Source organism: Grammomys surdaster, unplaced genomic scaffold (assembly GCF_004785775.1).
Source record: "Grammomys surdaster isolate TR1022 unplaced genomic scaffold, NIH_TR_1.0 127, whole genome shotgun sequence".
Taxonomy (NCBI): domain Eukaryota; kingdom Metazoa; phylum Chordata; class Mammalia; order Rodentia; family Muridae; genus Grammomys; species Grammomys surdaster.
The window spans coordinates 3,036,121-3,043,303 of record NW_021604585.1 but is presented as its reverse complement, the minus strand read 5'-3'; positions in this window follow the sequence as shown (position 1 = coordinate 3,043,303).

The following is a 7,183-nucleotide window of genomic DNA, read 5'->3' as shown; positions in this document are numbered from 1 at the left end:
CCCCGAGGGTTTACAGACAAAAGCCAAGGTTCCACTCAAAAATGTTAAGACATTTATTAAGATGCCAAACCGCGTCTACACACAGATGCTACGGCCCCCACTCAGTCTTCGCTTTAAACTCTGGGGGCGGAAGGATATTTTACTATGTGCCTGCGAGGGTCGCAATCAGCTGAAATGCAGACATCCTGAAATGTGTGAAAGGTGAGGACTGAGTTTCCTTTTAAAGTTCATCTAAAAAGAACCAGGACATTTGGCCTAAAGTTATGAGGCGACAGAGGGCTGGCTACGGGCACGCATGTCACTTATCTCTCCTCTTCTCTCCCCTCCCCACACATCTGCATGGCCAAGTTGGAGGAGAGGGCGTGAGGTTAGAGGAGAGCGGGAGCGGATGGCTGGGAGCGCGGGAAGCCTGCAATGAGTACAGTAGACGCATTGCTCCGCTCACAGACATCCCCAGCGTTGGCTTTCTGGAGAGAATCCAGTTTGTTTTAATTTCATTTTACAGTAAACTCTATATGAATGGACATGAAAGTGCAGTCAAGGTCAGCAGGCCATGGGATGAAACGGACCGACTCAGACCGGCTCAGAGCAGTTCCACCTTCATGTCTATTGACCAGAAACATGACATTAGCTATGCTGAGGAAATCAACAGAAGATAAAATCACAACTCAGTCTTTGCATGGCTCCAAGGCGGGCCCTATATTTGCCTTTGTGCAAGCTTTAGATCTGCTCTAGCCTGGCGGGCGTTTGAAAGAACAGCTGATCTACGAGGAAGCCAAGGAGGCAGATCCTGTGCTCAGAGGCTGCCCGTCCAGATGCCAACACAGATGGAGGTGGCCTGTGGTTGTGGGCATACGTCTGCCTCCGTGGAAGGACAAGACCAGTGATTTCTGGTTTATTTTGTTTCAGTGAGGGGTGTACATGCTAGGCATACGCTCTACCATTGGTCTACATGCTAGTTCTTTTTTAACTTTTTATTTTATTTTGAGACGGGGTCTCACTTAGTCCCCCAGACTGCCTTCGAACTTGTCCAGGCAGACCCCGGGCTTGCAGTCCTCCTGTCTCCGTCTCCAGAGGAGCTAGGATTACACGCCTGGATCTCTTACTCTTTCAGATGTCAGTATAACCTTCCCTTTGACCTTACCCTAAATGTTTCTCAAAGCCACAGAGAAGGTTCCAACGGGATGGCCTTTCACTGGTGAGAAGGGGAAAGAAAGGTTGCCATGGAGGCTCAGGTGATGTGGGTGACGTCAGAAAGATGCATGCAAACTGCACAGAGAAGGCCAGACGCAGGGGGCAATAGGAATTCAAAGATGAACTCAAGCCTGGTGATGCAGCCCTGTAATCCCAGTCACTTCAGAGGATGAGATAGGCCTCAGTTTAGGCAATTTAGTGAGATCTTGTCTCAATGTAAAAACAGAAAAGGAGTCTGAAGATTTAGCTCAGTGGCAGAGCACCTGCCTAGCACTCAAGAGGGCCCGGATTCAAACCTCTCAGTTCCCCAACCCACAAAGATACACAATGAACTCAAAGTACCAGGGCTGGAGCTGGGTGGTAGGGCACTCGCACAGTACACGTAGTCCTTGGTGGATGTTATCCCCAAACCACAAAAAGAAAAGATGTACCAAGGACATTGTTGTTGTTGATATTTTTATTATTATTATTATTATTATTACATCTCCCTCAATCCCTCCTCTCCTGAGACGCTACTTATAGTAAAAAGCACGAATCTTAAGTGTAAGGTTTGATGAATATTTACAACTGTAGTTTGTGTCAACATTCTTTACTTCAGATATAGGACAAAGCCTGGAGTGAGAGACATGCTGACCACAGTATGGCAGGTTCAACACCTTTAAATGCCAGAATAGCCCATACCTCCATTCTGGCTCCAGGGCTTTGCTGCTTGGTTTTGTAGCACCAGGCTCTGCAGAATAACCAAGAGTTTCATTTTCACCTCAGAGTTTAGCTAGCACTACCCTGTGACATTCAAGAGCCAGATCTTCAGCAGCAAAATGTCTCCTAAGCCCAGAGGGTTGTTCTAGGCCTCCTCAGGATCGAGGAGAGCATTCCTGATGGACTTAGAGACAGATAGGTAAACTGGAGAACCGTCTGTCCTTCAGAGGGGCTGAACGGTGGCCTCCACCCATTCACCATGACTTCTTAATTTCTGTTATTTTTTTTTACTTTTGTTGTTTGTTTTAAATCCCCAAGCTTTTTCTAACCTGATACCAGAAAGTTCCCAGTATCTAGATCACAAATAAATGTAGAGACATGGTCTGACAATGCTTCTGGACCACATGTTTAATTAGCCAGCAGTATGTGAACCTGCAAAGGATTGTGCTGTGGTGTGCCAGAGACCCTGCTGGTTTCCTACATGTCTCCTGAAACTCATAGCAGTTCTAAGCGACAGTATCAATCTGAGCTCAACACGAAGTTCTTTGTATCACACAAACTTGGGACTGATCGAAGTAGCGGATCCGTAGCAATGTGTGGTAGAACACAACAGAAGCGGGACTAAGCTCTTTTCCTAAGCAATGACAAAACCTGGAAGCCCCAGACTAGGAGTTAGAATAAATTAAGTAATTAAATAGCAAGTGTTTATTCCATACTCATTGTTCACAAATATGTTTACTTTATAACTAACTGTTTATAAATGTTTCTTGAACATCTGCCTTGGCCAGAGTTCTTTGGAAAGTAGAACCAATGGAGTGTTTTCAAATGTACAAAGAAAGGTCTCTTCTGAAAAACTGGATCAGTGACTGTGGGCATGGTACACCTGGACCCCAAAGAACCAAAAATTAGGTAATAGCTGACAGTGTCATCTCAGGTCTGAAATCCACACAAGGAGCAAGAGGGGCATACAAGATTTCTATGTTGTAATCTTAAGGCTGAATTCTAAAGGAAACTTCAATTTTTCACTTAGGGTTTTTAATGGATTGGACAAAGCCCTCTTGGTCTACAAAAGGTAATCTGCTTTATTGAAAGCCTGTGTTTGTAAATGTTAAATCTCATTTTAAAACACTTTCACATCTATACTGACATTTTACCAAACAACTTTGTACCACAGCCTGGCAGAGATGACAGATAAAATTAACCATCACAGGGTTCAGTTGTTTACTATGTTAGGGTTTGCAGAGGAAACCTGTGGAAAATAAAACCAAAGAGGGGGCATAAGGACTTTCTGTCTTAGAACTCTGATCGGCTGGATTTCTGGTATAGTATAAACTGTGATTGCAACCATGGTTGTAAGTTCTCTAACCAGGGAAGAGAAGTAATGACTATACAGAAGCCGGCAATGCCCTGGAGCGAGACCTCGAAAGGACTCTTAAACTCTGATGACCTGGACTCTCACTGTGAGGGTTCAGGACCCAGCCAAGATAAGGGATCAAAGAGGCGACCTTCATGTGAAGCTGGATCCCATGAGTCACACAGTTTAGAAAAGACTAGAAACAAGCTTCCTGTGTCGAAGTGGATATCAAGGGAAAACTGGACTGAGTTAGTTTTTGTGTAGGTTTTTTTTTTTTTGACTTGAATTTGTACTATCTCGGTGATCTAAACACAAGTGAAGAATTTAGTTCAAAGTACTTCCAAGTCACGTTTTCCTCCAGGCAACTAAGGACAAGCACGGATCTTTTCGACTGCTGTCAACCACAGCTCAGGTTTCAAACAATCCCTGCAGATGAGTACCAAGAACATGACATCAGCATCAAAAATCACAAAACCCATAAACAAATAAGGCGCAGTGAATGACTGTTGGCAGAGTTAGGTCCACAAGTTATTTCCTATTCTGAAATCATCAGACTCAGAATCCAAACGGTTTTCTTTTCTTTTTCTTCTTTTTTCTTCTTTCTTTTTAGAAATGAAAGTTTGAAAATATGAACAAAGAACAGGAAAAAATGAAAAATTAGAATTTCTAGAAATTAAAATTTCAATGGGTGTGCTATAAACCAGAAATTGAACAGATAAAAGGGAGTTAGTAAACTGGCGAAGTGATGTGAACAAATTATTCAGAGTTTAGTCAAGACAGACATAGAATATCTGAAAAAGTGGCTATAATAAACCTAGAGGCTAAGAGAAGAAGGTCTACAAGCATCCTCATTGTTTCCAGAATTACCTCAGATCTGCTATCCCGGAAACCAACCAATCAGTCCAATTCTGGTAAATACGCATCGCTGTAATAGAATAGAAAAACAGCAAAGACATAAAGAAAGTCATCTGCAGAGAAAGCCAGAAGAAGCTTGGAGTGGTGGTGCAGAACTATCCTTCTAGCAAGTAGAAGGCTGGGGCAGGAAGGTCAGGGGTTCAAGGGCAGCCTGAGCTACAGAGTGAGTTTCTGGTTGGTCTACACAGAGTCTCTCTAAAAAAAAAAAAAAGAAGAAGAAGAAGAAGAAGGGAAGCAGGCAAGAAGCATAAAACAGCAAAAACAAACAAAACAAAACAAAATACAACCCAACAAATAGTGTTCTATACTACATCAAAAGACAAAGTATATTAATGTGTACAATATACAAGAAAAAAGAAGTCAATCTAAAATTTTTATACCCAGAAAACTTGTCAAAACCTATGTGAAGCCTGGCATGATAATACATGCCTTTAATCAATCCCAGCACTTGGGAGGCAGAGGCAGGTGGATCTCTGTGAGTTCAAAGCTAGCCTGGTCCAACAGAGAGAGTTTCAGGACTGCCAGGGCTTCTCAGAAAACAAACAAACAAACAAACAAACAACCCTGTCTCAAAAATCCAAAACAAAACAAGCAAATAAAACCAAACTATTTGAAATAGAGAAACAATAAAGAGTTTATTTCATACCAAAAGATACTCCCGTGGGGAAAAAATGCAAGAATATAGTTAAAGAGAACATCAACAGGTATACAAGATCAAGTGGTATGTGTGCAGGTTGGCTTTATGTCAGCTTGACACAAGCCAAAGTCATCCGGAAGAGGAACCCTCAATAGAGAACATGTTACCACCAGATTGGCCTCTGGGCAAGCCTGTGGTACATTCTCTTGACTGATGATTCATTTGGGAGGGCCCAGCTTATTGTAGACCGTGCCACTCTGGGCTGGTGGTCCTGGTTGTTACAGGAAAGCAGAACGAGCAAGCCATGAGGAACAAGCCAACAAGCAGGACTCCTCCATGGCTTCTGCTCTAGTTCTGGACTCTAGTTAACCGTGTGTTAGAGTTCCTCCCCTGACTTCACCCACTGACAGACTGTGACTGTGGAGCCATGAGCTGAGTAAACCCTTCCTTCCCAAGCTGCTTCGTGTCACAGTGTTTTATCAAAGCAGTAGAAACCCTAACTAGAACAGTACACAAAGACGTTGTCCATAGTGTGTTAAATATTGCACTCATTTTATAACGTCTAAAAGTAAACCAGAACTTGGTATCAAATAACAACTAAATTAGAAAATAGATTACTAAAGTTAAAAAAATGTTTTAAGATTCTTGCATCTCTTGGGGCATTGATTGGAATGTAAAGTGAATAAATATTTTTTTAAAAAAAGGAAAAGAAGATTCTGGCATTTCCCAGGAAGAGGGGAAAAATTTGAAACTAACATACTTAAGTAAAACTAGCGTATTAAATACCTAGATCAAAAAGTAACAGAAATGTGCAAATCCAGACTTGCAGAGGGGGAAAAATAATAAAAGTCAATCCATCAGCAAGTGAGAAGGAAGAGAAGATGGACAAAAGAAAGGACAGGTACGACCGAGGCCACCTGATGAGGCAGGAGGATTAAAGCTAGACACAACGGTAACCAAAAGAAATGTGGGAACAAAGTGCAAGCATTCTCTGTGCATGAAGATTACTTGCAAAAACAGACAGGTTAGAAGTAAAAAAAAAAGAACCAAGAGAAGGCTGCTTCTGTTGCTTCAGCAACACATCTAAAAGATGCCATGTGTCTGTGCAATGCAGGAAACCAAACCAGAACCTACCACATGCCAGGTGAACCTGGGGAACTGAGCTGTCTCCAGCCCGAATAGATTTTAAGGGGTTGGGGGCAATGCCTACTATTGACAAGGAGACTCATTGCAAAATGACACAATGTTTGATTTATTAAAATAGATTACAGACCTAACCTGATTTTTCGTAGATTGATAAAGGCATAAGTGAAGATGAGTCCAGGTGTTACTGGCATGCACCCTGTGAGAAGGAGGCAATATATGTCGATCAGTGGAGAACAGGGATCGATGAGGGGTTCATAGGGCTAGAAACATGTTAGAGCTGGTTTATGGCATGTGCTGAAGTCACAGGAACCCGAACTCAGCGCCGTAGGAAACTGCACTGAGTTTAGAGTCTTAGAGGGGTGGGGTGTACACACAGCAGAGAGGGTGATATGTGCAGAAACCCAGAAAACATGGCTGTTGGCAAGGTGGAATGGACAGAGAGGCAGACCAACAAAGAGGTCACAATACCTTGGATTTGGGGGATGGGGGAACCTGAGAAAAGAGGGATGTCTAAGAATAGTAACAAATCTGTTGAATTGTTTCCTTTTCTCAGACAAAATCAGCGGGGACCTTGTGACTCATTAGTGAGCTATTTTTATCTTAGACTTGACTGAAGGTGAATATAATTTCCCAAAATGACCTGGTGAAAAGAAGCCAGGCTCCTTCCCAAGTGATTTCTGGAAGGCTCGCCTTCTGTATCCTCAGAAGCTAAGGTCAATTCCCCCACCTTATGTGGATCACAAGTTCCTTTGTTCTTGCATAGGGAGATCATTTTCAAATGTTCACCTAGGGACTGGGGCTCGGTGGCAGAGAGCTTGCCTGGCATGTGTGACATTGACATGGGGGGTGGAGAGGAAGAGGCAACAAACTGAGTGAAGCATCTTGGGAGGACTTTGCAGTTTTACACTCTTTAAAGGCTTGGGTATGTCAGCTTCCCAGCACAGCGTAACCAAGTAGATTCCATACTAAAAAGTCCACTCTTGTTCTCCCGAATTAGTTACACGTTAGTTACCTCATTCTGCATGTGTCCTTTGTTTTCTCAGGCCAATCTATTACATGAGGAGGCACCAACCTTTAAACACATGCTTTTTAAAAGATTTCTTTCTTTCTTTCTTTCTTTCTTTCTTTCTTTCTTTCTTTCTTTCTTTCTTTCTTTCTTTCTTTAATGTATGAGTACACTGTTGCTGTCTGAAGACACACCAGAAGAGGGCATTGGATCCCATTACAGATGGTTGTGA